The sequence below is a fragment of the Papaver somniferum genome, chromosome 3 (assembly GCF_003573695.1).
Source record: "Papaver somniferum cultivar HN1 chromosome 3, ASM357369v1, whole genome shotgun sequence".
NCBI lineage: Eukaryota > Viridiplantae > Streptophyta > Magnoliopsida > Ranunculales > Papaveraceae > Papaver > Papaver somniferum.
In genome coordinates this window covers 62,467,471-62,485,219 of record NC_039360.1, presented here as the reverse complement: position 1 = coordinate 62,485,219, position 17,749 = coordinate 62,467,471, and positions in this window count along the sequence as shown.

The window sequence follows — 17,749 nt, the reverse complement described above, 5'->3', positions numbered from 1 at the left end:
CAATGAGTCTTGGTACTGTGAAAACAACCGATGGATGTTCTACAGCAATTGAACGACAGCAGATTTTGGGGATGATTAATGGCCGTTAGAGGGTCAGAGAATGGAAATTGCAGCTCGTGGTCAGTCTGGAAAGAAGATATCGTTGGATGGACAGAAATAGGCAGTGGCCAGACTTTGGAAAGGGTCTGAATGGAAACCGGTGTTGTGGTGGACTGCGAGAAGAAAAGTGGGCTGGGCCTTGGCGACTGCTAGGTCATATTTTTGGGACTTCTCCCAACATATAAATACCTCGCAGAAAGAGATTCAAAGAGAGGCCGACTGGAGGCGGCAGCAGAGCCGAAACAGTGAAGAGAAGGATTTGTGATTCTTGTTCGCAAGTCTTGTGTTTTTCCTCCATTCTAATTAGCGAGTGATTCTCTATATTATGTTTATGGTTTTTGAGAAAGTCATGCCTTGCTAATAATTTTGTTATACGGTTTGATTGAAACTACTTGGGGTATTAGGATATTTTAAATTGAATTATGAAGCAAAAGACCATTATGATTTAAATAAATTAATTCTTGAATATTGTTTATTGATTGATTGAAAAATGAGTTGTTGCGTTGCCGGTTCTAGAAACCTTTCTGCGTAATCGATAGCTTTATAAATATGCTTGTCTCATTATTTGATAGTCCATTCTTTGGTTAAATTTTTTGATGTGTTATGCTTAGGATGGCCGAGTAATATTTGTAAATTAGTAATTAGCTTCGTATAATTTTCTCGCTAATACAATTTGATAGTGCATGCTTAGGTTTATTCGTTTGATGTGCTATGCTTTTAGTTTACTAGCGATATTTGTGATTCTATGCTTATAATAGATGATGTCAATAGAACAGAGGATACACATATATTCATAATTATGTTTCATTTCAGTAATTAAATAGAAGTAGTAGTGAATATCATATAACCCTGGTTACCAACTCTCACATTCTTGGTTAAGTCTTTCTTATTTATAATTTCATTTTGTTCAGAAATTTATAAAACTCTCAAATACATTATATTGTTGATTAGCGATTCTTGATATTAGTTAGCAGTAATATTTCACACTCCTCGTGGGAACGACCTGTACTTGTCATTGTCTACTAGTTAGACGTTGTGCAATTGAAGTATACTTATTGTAGGTTTTTGAGCCTACCATACGCGTACGGGTACGCATACTTCAGGTTCCCGGTTTTGGACTTATACACAAATGTTATAACACACTATGTTTATATCCAAACATGGTTACGTATTCTAAACTCTTTATTTCAATTATTGAAACTTTTTTAGAGGATGAGAATAGCCGTTTTCACTCACTATTAGCATCAAAGCAACTTTCAAGATATTGAAATAATCATAACGAAACATTCCAAGTCTACACCAAATGATTATATCACACAAACCATGTAAGATGTTACTCGGCAATTTTCACATGATATAAGATGAACTTGGTCGAAGAGAAAGCTTGCCAACACATATTTCGAGAAATATGTAAGCGAGATAAACTCAGCTTGAAATCTCAAATGTGTACATAGAAAACTATATCGTAATACGACTTATGTCTCAATATAGGAGATAGAGTAGATTTGACTTTCCAAGTGATAGATGAGTTTCAGTCTCCACATACCTTTTGTTGATGAAGTTCCACAAGCTCCCCTTAGTAGTTCTTCGTCTTCAAATGATGAACGTCGTGAAGTCTAAGCTCAAGTACACAATGTATGTCCTAGTCCGAGACATCTATAAATAGGCTAGAAATCAAGACTTATAGTTTTGATCACTAACATTGAAAAACATGCTTGAGATAGCAACGCATGCGAGTTCGACCGAGCAATGCTCTAACAGATGATATCATCTAAGGGGATCAAGTGTGTAGAATCCTGCTGGGGTTCAGAGACATAAGGAGCGCAACTGTACCTTGATCAGTGTGAGATTGATTAGGGCTAAACTACATTCCATTCTGAAGTTCATTGGTAGTAGGCTAGTGTCTGTAGTGGCTTAATACAATATGGTGTTCAAAGCTAGACTAGGTCCCGGGGTTTTTCTGCATTTGCGGTTTCCTCGTTAACAAAATTTCTTGTGTTTGTCTTATTTCTTTTCCGCATTATATTTTGTTATATAATAGAAATATCACAGGTTGTGCGTTGAGATCAATCAATTAGATAATCCAACCTTTGGTTGTTGATATAAATTGATTGACACTTGAACATTGGTCTTTGGTACCGTTCAAGTTATTTTTCTTATTCAATCGGGCTTGTGAATTCCTATTTGTTGATTGCAGATTGAATTGAGAAATTGAGATATAAACTCTTTGATACGATTTTCTATATATTGAGTCTTACTGTCTAGTTGATTCTCTTGAAAGATATTGGAGTTTGTTTATTCAGATTGCCGAACGAAATATTGGTTGTGGTTGTTAGACCCCCGCTTTTTCACAAGTGATATAAGGAACTTCAGTTGCTTTGCTTGGAGGGTAAATTCGTTCTCAACTGAATTCCAGTGTGAAGTGTGATAGTAGGCTAGTATATTTAGCGGCTTAATACGATTCGGTGTTCAAAGCTGGCCGAGATTCCGTGGTTTTTCTGCAGGTGCAGTTTTCCTCGTTAAGAAAATTTCTAGTGTTGTGTTTTTCCTTTCCGCATTATATTGTGTTATTTTTATAATAGGATTAACAAAAGTAGTACGTAATCAATCTAGGTAGTTTAAGTTTTTATTAATTGTGATCTAACAAGACTCGTACTTGTTGAATTCATATCTTGAAAGGTAGACTACAAGTTTCTTACTTGTCAAAATCCAGAACCTCTTTATTTGGATACAACTAGAATGATCTTGGATATTGATTTTTGAGATCATCCAAGAAGTCTTTCACACAATTAGGTACACGGGATTATTAGGCTAGGCATATTGATTGCGGAATAGAAAGAAGTAAGCTCTTTATACATATTGTTCAAGCATCTTTAAGTTAGATCTACTTGTAATTTTATTAGGTTTTGTCCATACTGGTTGATAAACGAAAAAATTTGTGGTGTACTTGGTACCCTCTCATTTTCAGGAAGTGTCACTATTCCTAAGAACATGATAACTAGGATAGATACTTCGGAAAGGAGATTCTGATGGGGTTATAAAGGAAATAAGTGAATCTATTTTATTGCTTGGAGGGAGGTTTGTAATCCTAAATCCTTGGGAGAACTTTCTTATAGAAATATTGAGATGTTTAATTCAGCCCTTCTTAGTAAATTGGCTTGGAAAATCTGTAAAAACTCTGATGAGTTATGTGTGAGGGTTTTAAAGGCTAAATGCTCTGCGCATCATATCTTTATTCATTTAAACCAACTCAGTAAAGATTTCTCCTGGATTTAAATAATTATACACTCTGGACTTACAACAATTAAACAGTTTTCTTGTTGGGCTGTGAGGTGTGGTACAAGGGTGAGAATTTGTCTTGATTGTTGGATCCAAGGACTGGACAATCCTCCTTATATGGAAGTGCATATGGAAAAGGATGTGGAGAATTAAATTTATGCACAAAGTGAAACTCTTTATATGGAAGTTCCTTAGAAATATCCCTCCCACGAGAACTAGGATTGTTAGATATATATCTTACATTGAGACGGAATGTAGTTTATGCTCAACATGATTTGAAACTGAAAATTAACCTTTTCTAGAGTGTCCTTATCAAAGTCAATGTAGATTAATATTAATGTTAATTATGTGTATGTTAATTATTGTACTATTACTGATTAGATAGTAAGTTGATTTTCACTTACTAATGCTTCTCCTGAGGTTAATGGCTCAAATTGTGATTCAATAATTGTTAATTTTGGTCGTGTTTGGCCCCTTGGAAATGCCTATCCTGGTTTGGGTTATCAAAAAAATACAGTGAAAATATGTTTGTCTCATTTTAATTCTAATTTTGGATAAGAACTACTAAATCTTCCTTAATTTTAGGAAGCTAAAAAAGCAAGATTATGGTAATCTCCAAAGTAGCTAGAATACCAATATCCTTATCTAGGGTAGACGGTTATATGGGTAGTTATTTTAATTTATTATATATTATTTAAAATTCTAATTTATTTTTATGTTTTTATTTTTGTTAATCAAACAATTTTTTTCATAATATACAATTATTTTATAAAAATACAGGGTTAAAATTCTGAGAGACAAACATAATACATGATAAACCTGTGATGGATATAATAGAAAGATAAACAACATCTTTACTAACATATCTTAGTGAAAAGACGAGGGTACCCAAATATACGACAATCTTAAACTTTTCCACCTATAAGTCCTCTTACCGAAAGTGATTGTCTATGGACTGAGTCGAGACAATACAACGAATCGGTATTCACACTTTTTGTGATCATCTATGGATACGAGATCGAGACAATCCAACATTCAAAGTATGATTACTTGATAATAGACTCGAACTTAACCAAACTCTATAGGATCACTATCAAGTAATACGGAGTTAACCTTTGTGTAATTTACTTTAAATTATAATAGCAACAATTATAATTGCGGAAAACAAAAGTAAATGAAACGACAAGATTTTGTTAACGAGGAAACCGCAAATGCAGAAAAACCCCGGGACCTAGTCCAGAATTGAATACTCTCAGAATTAAGCCGCTATACAATATCAAACCAACTTCGTATAGTTGAGACCAAACAACTAAACCTATAGTTCACCTAGTTTCTTCAGTATCCCTGTGCTTCCGACATTCAATAAGTGCACGCACTGGAACAATTCCTTTGGTTCGTGTTCCAAACAGTAAAGGAACAACAAATCTGTTCGGTAAAAATTCTTTTCAATCTTAGTGATATGAGTTAGACAAAGGCTCTTATGTTTAGTCCTATAAACTCCTTTGTCGGGTTTAGATCAATCTATCCAACAACTACCAAAGTAGCACAGTTTAGATTATTGCGATCAATAATAGGATCTTATCAAGATGCTAAATATTGATGCCGATCTACGCAACTAATCAATCAAATCTATCAAGGATAAACCGATTATAGTTGGATCCCAGCCGATCAAGTTTTGTGCACACCAAAGATTATGAACCCAAATCAGAAATCTTCTTAGTCTTCAAATCTTCTTAAATCTTCGATAAACACCTGCACACCACAACTTGAATCTCGTGTGATCAATCACACACAGAACGGAGTTTGTTAACAATGGATTATCACAAGACGTCTTTAGATCTGCAAATAATTCTAAAGATCCCGTCGACACTTCGATCTAGTTTGAGTGAATCTTATTTCAGAAGAGAAGATTCTCAAGAATAAACAAACTAGGTGCAATCAAAGTTCAACAACCGTTAGTAAATCAAATCAAAACGAAAACTAATAATACTGTAATGATCTAGTTTCCCACCAAAGGTACTCGTAGAGCTTCTTTATCCCAAATAAGTCTTTAAACGAGCGGTCGTAAGAGATTTCGCCTAATTAGGGTAGTTTCCTCTCTAAATAGATGGCTCCACCAGTAACAACACAACAAGGTAGTTTTGCTGGCTCTTAGGATAGTTTGCTTGAAATGCAAACTTGGGTATTTGTAGACCAAGGAAGTTTGGACACCAAGGAATTTCCAAACCCGAAAGTATTCTCAATATATGCAATATATTTCCAAATTTGGTTTTCATAATTCCTAGAAATGCTCTGTCCAATACTAACCGAAATCCTACTAGAAAATCTCCAATTAGTAAATGCACATTACCAATTTTTATTTTCCAGAGATATGCATTTTAATTGCTGGTAATTAAAAGCATATAAAATTAACAACCTTATTTAAAAGATTCTCAACTTATTTCGGTCTGGGATCTCCTTAAGTTATTAAGGAATATCTTTGAACAATAAAAGATAAGAGTTACTGAACATGTTCAAAGTATGTCGACATCTTATTTCTTTGTAAATCCTCTTTCATATTTACATTCTCGGAACCGATTATACCACACTTCCGAACAAGTTTAGAACTAGTTCATCTGATTTCCAAGAACTATGTGATTGATCAAATCAACACAGTAATCATGGGTTTACGGTTCTACCGAACACAATGATCGGTTCTACCTTAATATGGTTACTGGGACCGGTTACATCAATTTCCAAATTGGTTACATCAATTTCCAAATTGGTTACATCAATTACCAGGACCGATTACCATATTCTCATGGTATTACTTGTGATTAGTCACACCAGTTACCAGGATCGGTTATACCAATTACCAGGACCGGTTACACCAATTACAAGGATCGATTACCCATCTTTTATGATCGGTCACACCAATTACTAGGATCGGTCACACCAATTACTAGGATCGGTTACACCAATTACTAGGATCGGTCACACCAATTACAAATATCGATCATACCATCTTAGGTGATTACTCAGGATCGGTTACACTAATAAAAGCCATACCAATACATAAGTCAGGCACTGTGAATAGTTTTACCAAGATACATAATAAATTATGGTCGGTTGTACTATCACACATATTGGTAATCCAAATATTAGAATACCAATAAGCCTAGCAATTTCCCTTTCGATTCACAAAACAAGTTGATGAATGTACTTCCTTTAAACGAATGTAAACATTGTTTCCTAGGAAGAAATCTTCACCCATACTCATACACATAATCACAATAGCATTCATACGATTATGTCGATGTCTTATATACGAAGTTCAAAAGGTAAGCGTTATACTTCGTATTGTAATTCCTTAACACTATGTCTACTAGAGTATAATCATTCACATCTTCGCAGTTATGTTTTCAATATAACACGACTTGAAAGATACGTTGGGAATGAAACAGTTCAAGTCAAAATATTACTAACCTCAATAGGAAGGATGATGTCGTCGATGTAGCTTGTTACTTATTCACATTCTTCAAGTCTTCGAAGAATACTTGTATGTCTCATTATCCTAATCTTTCTTTCCTAACCTATACGAAGTTGTCTCTAGTATATAATCAAGCGACTCTTTAATTGAGTTTTGATTCACTAAAATATGACAACCAAACTTGACATACCAACGCTTGGTGGGTTGCTCGGTCGAACTCGCATGTGTTACTATCTCAAGCATGTTTGTCAATATTAGTGATCAAAACTATATGTCTTGATTTCTAGTTTACTTATGACTAAGTCTCGGTCTAGGATAGTTAAGTGTAGTTGAGCTCCAGACTCCATGGCGATCATCTTACGAAGAAGAAGAACTACTCGAGGAACCAGTGGAACTTCATCTGACTAAAAATGTATGTGGAGACTTAAACTTATCTATCACTCAAAAGTCTACTATATCTCCTAATCTTGAGACAAAGTCGTATAAGTATGATAGTTTTCATACATACACATTTGCTATTTCGAGCCGAGTTTACTCGCCTATCTTTTTCTCGAAATATATATTGGTAAGCTTTTGCTTTAACCACATTCATCTTTACCCGTGACGAAAGTCATGATGACGTTTGAATCTTGAAAATAGCTTTGATGACGATAGTCGTGAATGCTCTCTCCAGACTTGGTAATTTTGGGTGTGTGAATGAGAAATGAATCTAAACCCTAAACAAATGCACTGCACGGGAGTGCTTGTGATTCGAGAAATCAATCTGTACAATTCTGGCCTAAACCAAGAAATAGCTGTTCCAGACTTGCTTCGGTCACAAAGTGAAGGAGATGGGGTTGATCTTAGGGAGGGAAGCGAAGAAGGTGTTGAGATTGTGAAGGTGTTGGATATGTATGACTTGTATCAGAAAGCTGAACTTGCTTACAGAATGAAAGCTATCAGTTCTGGTGTTGGAATACGATTGTATCAACACTTGGTTTCTGTTGTCTTGTCTTGTTTGAAAATAGGGAGAAGAACCTATTTATACAAGTCATTGAGCCTAACCCACGTCTCTCATGGGAAGTGGAGTGATGGAGTAGTGGAGTTGCGTGTGTTAGTGTTACACGATCAGTCTTGCCCACTTCTCCCATCATCACTAACCGTCCATGACTTCCTGACACGTTCTTGTGATGGCGAGTTGTGCGCTGCACGCTGTGAACCTCCAGACCAATACCCCAGTATGTATCCCCCAGTTTGTGACATGATTGATGTCTCGAGTATGTGGATCGTGGGACCCAAAGAAAGTAGCATGTAATGCTAGATTAAATAACTAAGTTATTTAGGAAGTCGATATTTATGAAAATATCGTGTGAATCCTATGCATGTAATGCATCAAATGTATTTAGCATGAGTGAAGCATCGATGTTTTAAGGCTTAATGGAGTAAGTCACAATTAAGCGTCTTAAAATAGACGCATGTCTAGCCATCTTCAAGTGATCGTTTGGGTCTGTACAGGTAAGTCCTGACTAAGCCGATCACTTGGTGTGGTAGACTGACGGATGGTAATCACCACGACACCTCATTGACCAGTTAACTCATGACCAGGGTTATATAACCAAGCAGGTGAAGTTGAACGGACGAGATGATCTTTGAGACACTCATCTGCGACCGTTAGTGGAATTAGGGTTTATGAAGAGGTGCGCAAGCATCACTCTTCAGCTTGGTCGTATCCAAGCTTGGGACACGATTTTGGCAAGGACGATTGGGCATGCGTGTAGACGGCATTCCGATGTACATGTCCATACCTCATTGTCTCGTGAAAGTGTAATCTAGATCGCTCAATTTGTCCGGCAAAGAGGAGCGGCTAGGATTGATTTTTGACAAAGATTTTGTGCCGCAAAGGCCGCGCGTCATGCCAACTTTGGGCATGCGTTTCGAGGCGATCAAGCCTGGTCGGTCTTGGCCAATTATTCTGGTGAGCAGACGACGGGCTGGTGTACACGCATGTATTTCATTGTCCCATAGAAACGTGATCTAGGCCACTCAATTTGTCCGGCAAAGTTGAGTGGTCGAGATTAGTTTACAATTGGGAGGTGTGACCACGCCTAGTTTGGGCGTGCGAATCGAGGCAACCAGGCATGATATGCCTTGGCCGATCGGGTGTGGAGATATATGGGCCCACGGTGATCATGTTGATGCGCACCGTACCTGCCTAGTCTATTCCTGGACCCTTCGTTCGTGCAGGAGAAAATGGACGCTCGTGATGTTCAAACCCTAATTAGGGTTTCACCGGCCGTGTGTCATGCCTTGTTTGGGCGCACGAACTGGAACGATCAACTATAGTTGGTCATGACCGGTCGATCATGTGTGTAGGTGGGCCCACGGTGATTGTGTTGACATGCTTTGGGCCCTTTGAATCTACATCTACACCCTCCATCTATGCCTGCGAAGATGGGATGGTTGAGACTGCTTTGCGACACATGTAATGTGCCGCAGACCCTAAATTAGGGTTTCACGCCCGCGCTGCTTTGGATGGACGATTTGGAAAGCCATGCTACCCTTTTGGGAGGCCGACCATGCGGGCCCGCATTGGGTCGGTGGTGAATACTCCAATACCTGCTTGAGGGTTATGGATTCTATCTAAGCCATCCAATCATGTTGGTGAAGTTGGATGGTCGTGATCGTTTCTGAGACTGATATGGACAGTCCAGATGCTCAATCGGGCTAGTATAACACTCCGAGAGTTATAACCTATACGGGTATTTCGTACATGCTTCGTTATTAATGCTTGGAGATTCGTGTTGCTCTGCTGAGAGCAAAACTCAGTCGTCATGTCGCACCAATGATAAGAGTGGAGAAGTACAGGAAATACAAGGCTGGTCATACATTAATAATGTTATAAATTCACAAGATATATGGTATTGTTGCCACATGCTCCATTTTAGGTGAATTAGTAAAGTGGAGAAGTATTCATCACTTATCAGTGGTTTTATCCTTTGCAGGATGTCAGCGCATAAATTTGGTTTTACAATTTTAGCCCTGAACTAAAATCCACCATCAACATTAAGTCCCCTGCCTAGCGTATAATGGTTGCATTATTGTGGGGTAGGCATGAGATGGTGACAGTTAAAGATAAAACTTATGAGACAAAGTTAGATGTTACCAGGAGAGACGGGTCGTATTGTCCCTGGAGCATGTCACGTTCAAGAGGCGTCCAGGAGAGCGCTCCCCTAGCATGATGTCGGTTTTGCCTGCTTCGATCGACCTTGCTATGCCTGCTTCGGTCGAGGGGATATTGCGCCTGCTTGATCGAACGTGGGCTTGATGTGCCTAATCGACGGACTGTTGCGCCTGCTTCGTTTGTGGGAGTACGCCAGGTGTGATGACGACCTTGGTGGGACCGGTTTCCACCTTCAGATATTTGAGCCAAGAAGGGAATAGAACTTGTATGCTCATCTTCCCATAGACAACCGTGCATGTAACCCTGAACGGATGTGGACCCCACTATGTATATGCTTCGACCAAACGTTGCACCTGTTTGATAGGCATGTGGTCCCGCCTACTTCGCTCAACCGTGGGACTCATCATGCGTCTGCTTGATTGAACGTGGGCTTGTTGTGCCTGCTTCGGTTAAACGTGGGTCCACTGTGTGCCTGCTTTGGTCGAACGTGGGACCCGATGTAAGCATGTTTTCTTCGAACATGGGAAGATGTGCATGCTTCAATTAAACACGGGTCCACCGTGTAAATGCTTCAAACGTCGGCCCTATGCTTCGACTGAAAACCGGACCTGTTGTGTGCGCCTATTTCATTCGAATACCATCCTTATGACCTTGATCAACTCCGGCTTCGTGGACTCGACCAACACCGTCCTTGTTTGCTAACGTGGCCCAATACCAGCCTTACTTGCTGACGTGGCCCAAACGTGGGACCCGCCGCGTGCCTGCTTTGCTTGGGGCCGGCTGTTGCCTCACCTAACACCAGACTTGCTCCTTGACCAACACTGGCCTTGCCTTGACGAACACCAGCCTTGCTGACGGACATCGCTGCCTCGACCGACACCGGCCTTGCTGTCTTGTTTCGTTCGAACACCGGACTTATCCCGTATACCAGCTTTGTTACTTCTACCAACACCGGCCTTGCTGCTGTGACCAACGCCGATCTTGCTGACTAACACCTGTCTTGTTAACCAACATCGGTCTTCCCTTTGCTCGAACGTGGCACCCAGGCGTGCTTGTTTTTCCCAAACTTGAACCTTGTATGTTCGAACGTGGTGTGGGTCCCGTTGAGAGCGTTGAAGCAGCTTCTGGAGCGAGCAGGTCCTGGAGAGCATTGAAGCATCTTCTGGTGGAGGGAGCGTTGAAGAGGCTTCTGCTGGAGAGAGTGTTGAAGCGGCTTCTGCTGGAGAGATTAATCTCTCGGTTGTGAATTCAATTTCTTCAATACCAATTCAATTTTACTGATTTCGAAAATGGTGGACCGTAGGTCTGGATCAACGACCAATCCTGACGGGACTAGCGTTGACAACACTCTCGGTGTTGATATCTCAGGTGTCACCGTGCAGGCAGTCAATACCATCAATGTATCTCGTGGAATTGCTTCTTCTACTACCAGCACCAGCGGAGCAGGAGATGTTCTAGTAAGTGTAACACCACCCATCACCAGAGCCAGAGCAGCCGCAAATCTCGGCATATCCTCAAAGTGTAACGCCTCCAGCGGTCACCAGAGCAACAACTTTAACCCCTTCATCAGAACGAGGAGCTGGAGGAGAAAGAGGATGACCATCTCCCAATACCATCGCATGGATAGGAAGGAAGTCCTTGCTAAGACTCAAACGGATATGGCTGCAACTCAGAAAGAGGTACTCACTTTTCTTAAAACATTCATTGATCGATTGCCACAAGAGCCGCGACATCCCCTGAAGCCAACGAGGAACGCATTCAACGCACCCGGAGAAGGTACTTCAGCGGCACGGACCTACATGGACCTGATCAAAGAAGTGACATCAGATATGAACGGTCCTGTCATACAGATTCCTACACTGGGGACTGATCCTCATAACGATGCTCCTCAAGTCAATAGTCTCACTATGATCCAGAGGCCGGTGGATCAGGAAGCGGTTTCTCTAGTGGAAAGTTTATGCGAACTTTTACACCTCTCGAAGAATCAACGGGCAGAGACGTTTTGCTGTAATCAACCAGAAGAAGGTCACAACCGGACCCTACACGTTACTGCACGCATCAAGGATTCAGAGTTCAAGAGGTCCCTCATCGACACGGGAGCGTCTTCGAATGTGATTACTCTCAAGACCCTCAGGATGGCCAAGGTTTGCTCAGGCAAGATCGTATGGCATCCTACCACAATGACAGACTATGAAGGAAACCAGACCAATACCCAGTATGTATCCCCCAGTTTGTAACATGATTGATGTCTCGAGTATGTGGATCGTGGGACCCACAGAAAGTAGCATGTAATGCTAGATTAAATAACTAAGTTATTTAGGAAGTCGATATTTATGAAATATCGTGTGAATCCTATGCATGTAATGCATCGAATGTATTTAGCATGATTGAAGCATCGTTGTTTTAAGGCTTAATGGAGTAAGTCACGATTAAGCGTCTTAAAATAGATGCATGTCTAGCCATCTTCAAGTGAACGTTTCGGGCTGTACAGGTAAGTCCTGACTTGGCCGATCACTTGGTGTGGTAGAGTGACGGATGGTAATCACCACGACACCTTATTGACCAGTTAACTCCTGACCAGGGTTGTATAACCAAGCAGGTGAAGTTGAACGGACGAGATGATCTTTGAGACACTCATCTGCCACCGTTAGTGGAATTAGGGTTTATGAAGAGGTGCGCAAGCATCACTCTTCAGCTTGGTCGAATCCAAGCTTGGGACACGATTTTGGCAAGGACGAATGGGCATGCGTGTAGACGGCATGCCGGTGTACATGTCCATACCTCATTGTCTCGTGAAAGTGTAATATAGATCGCTCAATTTGTCCAGCAAAGAGGAGCGGCTAGGATTAATTTGTGACGGAGATTTTTTGCCGCAAAGGTCGCGCGTCACGCCAACTTTGGGTGCGCGTTTCGAGGGGACCAAGCCTGGCCGGTCTTGGCCGATTAGTCTGGTGTGCAGACGACGGGCTGGTGTACACGCATGTATTTCATTGTCCCATAGAAACGTGATCTAAGTCACTCAATTTGTCCGGAAAAGTTGTGTGGTCGAGATTAGTTTACAATTGGGAGGTGTGATCACGCCTAGTTTGGGCGTGCGAATTGAGGCAACCAGGCATGATATGCCTTGGACGATTGTGTGTGGAGATAGATGGGCCCACGGTGATCATGTTGATGCGCACCAGACCTGCCTAGTCTATTCCTGGACCTTTCGTTCGTGCAGGAGAAAATGGACGCTCGTGATGTTCAAACCCTAATTAGGGTTTCACCGTCCGTGCGTCATGCCTTGTTTGGGCTCACGAAATGGAACGATCAACTATAGTTGGTCCTGACCGATCGGTCATGTGTGTAGGTGGGCCCACGGTGATTGTGTTGACATGCTCTGGGCCTTTTGAATCTACATCTATACCCTCTATTTATGCTTGCGAAGATGGGTGGTTGAGACTGCTTTGCGACACATGTAATGTGCCGCAGACCCTAAATTAGGGCTTCACGTCCACGCTGCTTTGGATGGACGATTTGGCAAGCCATGCTACCCTTTTGGGGAGGCTGACCATGTGGGGCCCGCATTGGATCGGTGGTGAATACTCCAATACCTGCCTGGGGGTTATGGATCTGATCTAAGCTATCCAATCATGCTGGTGAAGTTGGATAGTCGTGATCATTTCTGAGACTGATACGGACAGTCCAGATGCTCGATCGGGCTAGTATAATACTCCGAGAGTTGTAGCCTGTACGGGTATTTCGTACATGCTTCCTTATTTAATGCTTGGATATTCGTGTTGCTCTGCTGAGAGCGATCGCTTAGTCGTCATGCCGCACCAATAATGAGAATGGAGTAGTACAGGAAATACAAGGCTGGTCATGCATTAATTGGTAATGCTATAAGTTTATAGTGAAGAAGTATTCTCCACTTTATCAGTGGCTTTATCCTTTGTAGGATGTTAGCGCATAGCTTTGGCTTTTACAATTTTATCCTTAAATGAAAATCCACCATCAACATTAAGTCCCCTGCCTAGCACATAATGGTTACACTATTGTGGACTAGGCATAAGATGGTGACATACATATGTGAGAAAGAAAGGATAAAGGAAGCTTACCCGGAAGAATTTTGAACGACCGCTAGTAATTGTTCATGTAAACACCGCAGTGCAAGCATGGAATCCTTTGGTGGGACCGGTTTCCTTCCTTAGGTGTTTGAATTAAAAGAAGAATCCAAAAAGAGGAATCCTTATTCTATTGGGATTCTTCCAATTTTTTGTCTATAAAAGGGACCGACCCCTCTTTTCTTTTCTCATAATTTTTTTTTTTGTGTCCAGCTCCCGTCCGTGATCTTCACGCCGCCACCAACGTTGCCGTCGGAGCTTGCCGTCGTCGTCGCCGACGTCCGTCCGCAGCAAGGTAAGTTTTCCGTTTTTTTAGGAAAAACCCTAATTTCTTAGGTAAAAACCCTTTGGCAAGATATATCATGATTAGTTCTTCCACCAAAATTGATAGAAAAAATCGCCGGTATTTGTTAGGATTGCTTAACGAGTCGTGAATCCATGAATATATTGTTTTTGCTTCTTTTCTTCCATTGTTGCATGCAAAGCCTGGCTTTTAGGTTATGGCTTGAAAAACCTTTCCCTTGAATTTCGTAGACACGACCCCCATGAACAAATTGAAACCGTGTTATGATATGTGCGAATGAGTGCGGACCCACCATATGTGCTCGATTGAACGTGGACGATGTGCTTGGACTGAAAACCGATCTTGCACCTATTATATTATACAGGCCTTATGTCCTGATTAATACCGGCCTTTGTGACTTGATCAATACCGGACTTGAAACTTGAACAATACCAGCCTTGTGACTTGATCAATACCAGACTTGAAATTTGAGCAATACCAGCCTTGTGACTTGATCAATACCAGACTTGAAACTTGAGCAATACCAACATTATGACTTCATCCTTTGCTGACGTGGCCCAATACCAGACTGGTGACCTTGACCGGCCCTGACTAATACGGATTTGACATGACCCAATACCAGCCTATTAACATGATATCGATCTTTCTTGCGTGGCCCGATACCTGCTCGACTACGTGATATCAACCTCATTTGGGGGTATTAGCCCTGGCTTTGTAGAATTGACCAACGGTTTCATTTGTTAACGTGGCTCAATACCGGTGTTTGGACCCAATACCAGCCTTGTGTACTCCAACGTGAATGTGTGTTCTGTTGTGTGTGACTACACATCTCATGTGTTTTTATACAAGCACTGACTCTCTCGTCTTTTGTAGGATGAAAAAAAAGACTCATGTTGAAATTCCTTCTGAAGATAATGTTGGTGCCAAGTCAGGGAGTGTTAACAGCTTCAAAGATATGCCGAACATAGATGATGAGTTGTTCACTGTGCCTTTTCCGAACATTAGGAAACATCCTAGTCACAAGATAGTCCTGCTCTCTGGTTCAGAAAATATGGAAGCTGATCCATCCTCTTCTTCAGCACTTGTGATGAGGTTCTGTCTTCGGAGAAATGAATATCCGCCTTCACCTATTGACTTCAAGATTTGTCACACTCCGCTGGGCTCTTACGAAGGATGGATGAGACGCATGCTGAGTAATAAAAAGATTAAGGCTAATTTAGTTAAGGCGCAAATCCTTGATGCGGTCATGGCGTCCGCCACTCTTCAGATTAAGAAAGATGTTGCAGGCTTGATCACTTTCATCTATCGGTGGCGTCCTTCTACTCATACATCTATATGCATATGGGGAGAGATGTCCATTTCTCTAGAAAGTGTGGATGCGTCGATGAACCTTCCTGTTGCTGGAAGCTTCTTTTACAAACTTACTGATGCAAAACATCGGTCTTATAATGCTATACTTCGAAAGGCGGGAGAATTCGATGATCTGGAGAAGGAGAAGAAAGACACAAAATGCTTTTACACTTGGTGGGTGTCGGAGTGGTCTCCTGTAGACCCGAAACCCAGTCAGGAGTTGGAAGACGAGCTCAGCGTGATTGCATTCCTGTCTTTGTGGTTATCTAGAGACATATTTGACAACGGTTAAGGAAGGAATACCATAAGAGGTGACCTCGTCATGTTTGTTATAAAGCTGGCAAAAGGTGAGGTCCTTCCCCTAGGTGCCTAGTTTTCTTGGATCACTGTATTCTCATCTGGACGCATTAGCGACGGACATGCATGCTTCCAATGGGTATAAGAAGGTGGAGTCGCATATCCACATTGCTTTTCTTCAGGAATTTTTGTAGAAACATTTCAAAAGCTATGCTCTTGTTCCTGCAACTTCACTCAGCAGTTTGTATGGTGGTTCGAGAATACTTCGTTGGCAGAAGAGACGTCCAAAAATCGGTGTGAAGCTTGTGGATGTTTTTGAGAACGTGTCCTCCATAAATTTTCGTCCATGGGGGCCGATCCACCCTTCCATTGTTCATCCAAAGACTTTTGCTACTGTTCCTGATGCTGTGTTGCGTACTGATGCCGAAAACGCGATCCTTGGGGAACTTATTTACTTGCGAAGCTGCACTTCGGGATATGTCCCGTCTTTATTTGACGAAGAATTCACCGTGGCTCCGTACAATATTGACAGGGTTGCTCGGAAAATGGGATTTGACCAGGGTGTTCCATTTATTCATCCGTCGAAGGCTCCAAAAGAACTTTTCCCATATATTCTTAATGCTGACACATTTTCGTCAGTGCAGAGCCTTCCTTTCTTTCCTATCGGAATAAATACGACGATAACTAGCAGGTATAAGGAATTTTGGAGGGAGCAATTGTTAACCTTCTAGAAATTCTCGGAGGAAGTTGTGACAGATTCCCGCGGCGAGCCATATTATGACGTCTTGAAGGAGCATCCTCGATTGAAACCACTCCCAGGTAAACGAACCAGAGCTGACGACTGCAGTCCCCAAGCAGGAGTGCGGTCTAAGAAGCAGGCATGTGTCTTGGTGATCCTCAATTCCTCCAATATGCATGTATTTAAATTTCTTTCTGTCGATTCCTTCATTTTTCCAGAGTAATTTCTTCTAAGAGTGATCCTTGCTTGAAATCAGGGAATTCCGAAAGAGAATGTTTTCACAAGATTGGCGCGCATTCAGAACGAGAAGTCTGGCGATATTGACCTTTGTGCTGGGAAGCCTGGTAACACTGATCCTTATGTTGAGAAGTTTGGTGACACTGATCCTCATGCTGAGAAGTCTGGTGATACAGGTGAGAAGTCTGGTGATACCGGTCCTTTTCCAGATGACAGATATGGCGCAAGTTCGACTGGACGGAGTGCTTCCCCGAGTGGTAACCTTAGTGAGCTTGTAGACGAGGTCGTGATGGAAATCAGCACTCAGAGTGAAGTAGACATCTGCTATCGTTACTGTCGAGGCGACTCCCCTTAAAGATCTTCTTGAGCAGGTCCCCATTGATAAGGCAACCATGGTGACTTTTTCTGAAAGGCCTCTTGCAGCTGACAAGGTTTCTGATGAAGCATTGGTAAGGCAACCTGTTGTTCCTGGGGCTATCTTCGATCCTCCCTTTGGTGTCCCTCGTGCAGGTCATGTGTTGGTTGGGGTGTTCAGTGTTTCGGCTTAGTTCGAGGAGTTGTACACGGCGATATGGAAGAAGCACGGCCACATTGCTACCACCATGAAGCTCAAAAGTCGCCTTGCATTAGTCAATCGCGTCCAAGAATCTTTATTCTCCATTCAAGGGATGAGCGTCACGACTTGTCATACCGTTTATTGAGGAGATGATCG